Here is a 522-nt window from a genome sequence, read left to right as displayed (position 1 = left end):
TGGGGCGGGTGGGTGGGGGGCTACCTTCTTGCGGCGCTCGCAGTTGGGGTCGTCGATGTTGTGGAAGCTGTTCTCGTCTATCTCGCCCAGCCAGACGTGCTCCCCGATGCCCACCAGGCAGTTGGGGTTCCCCCGGCAGTTCCTCCTGTAGAACCAGCACCCACCCCAACCGTCACCCCCGTGGAAGGGAAGCTGTTGTCCCTTTTGGGGGGGTGGGGGGTGGGGATGGTGACCATGTGGGATGAGGACAACAAGGGGGACCCCATAATGCTAAACAGAGTGAATGGGGTGGGACAGGGGTCCCACACACACCCCCAGAAACGGTGGTTAGGGAAGAACAAGGAGATCCCAAGGGACGGAGAACTAGAGGGGCAAAAAAAGGGGGGACCCCCGGGAAGACTACGGGACCCAGGGAGGTCCCCCTACACCTGGGGAGCCAGGCAGGGACAGGGGTTCCCCACAACCCCGGGGAATGGGGGTCCCCTTACACCTAGGGAGCCAGGCAGGGAGAGGGGTCCCCCA

At 63.8% G+C, this 522-nt stretch overlaps 1 protein-coding gene across 3 annotated transcripts in view; it reads right to left on the bottom strand.

The window, feature by feature from the left end:
- USP48 (ubiquitin specific peptidase 48) overlaps window positions 1–141 on the bottom strand; it is a 29,805-nt gene extending 29,664 nt beyond the window's left edge. Inside the window, exon 1 of one of the 3 annotated variants that reach the window (XM_019474761.1) lies at window positions 25–141. The gene's annotated coding sequence lies outside the window, so the exon portion shown is untranslated. The remainder of the gene's footprint in view (window positions 1–24) is intronic. The other 2 variants (XM_019474760.1, XM_009289554.1) reach the window with 2 other exon arrangements.
- Window positions 142–522: the final 381 nt, after the last annotated feature.

Source organism: Aptenodytes forsteri, unplaced genomic scaffold, assembly GCF_000699145.1.
Source record: "Aptenodytes forsteri isolate BGI_AS27 unplaced genomic scaffold, ASM69914v1 Scaffold61, whole genome shotgun sequence".
Taxonomy (NCBI): Eukaryota; Metazoa; Chordata; class Aves; order Sphenisciformes; family Spheniscidae; genus Aptenodytes; species Aptenodytes forsteri.
This window is presented reverse-complemented; position numbering and strand designations above follow the sequence as displayed.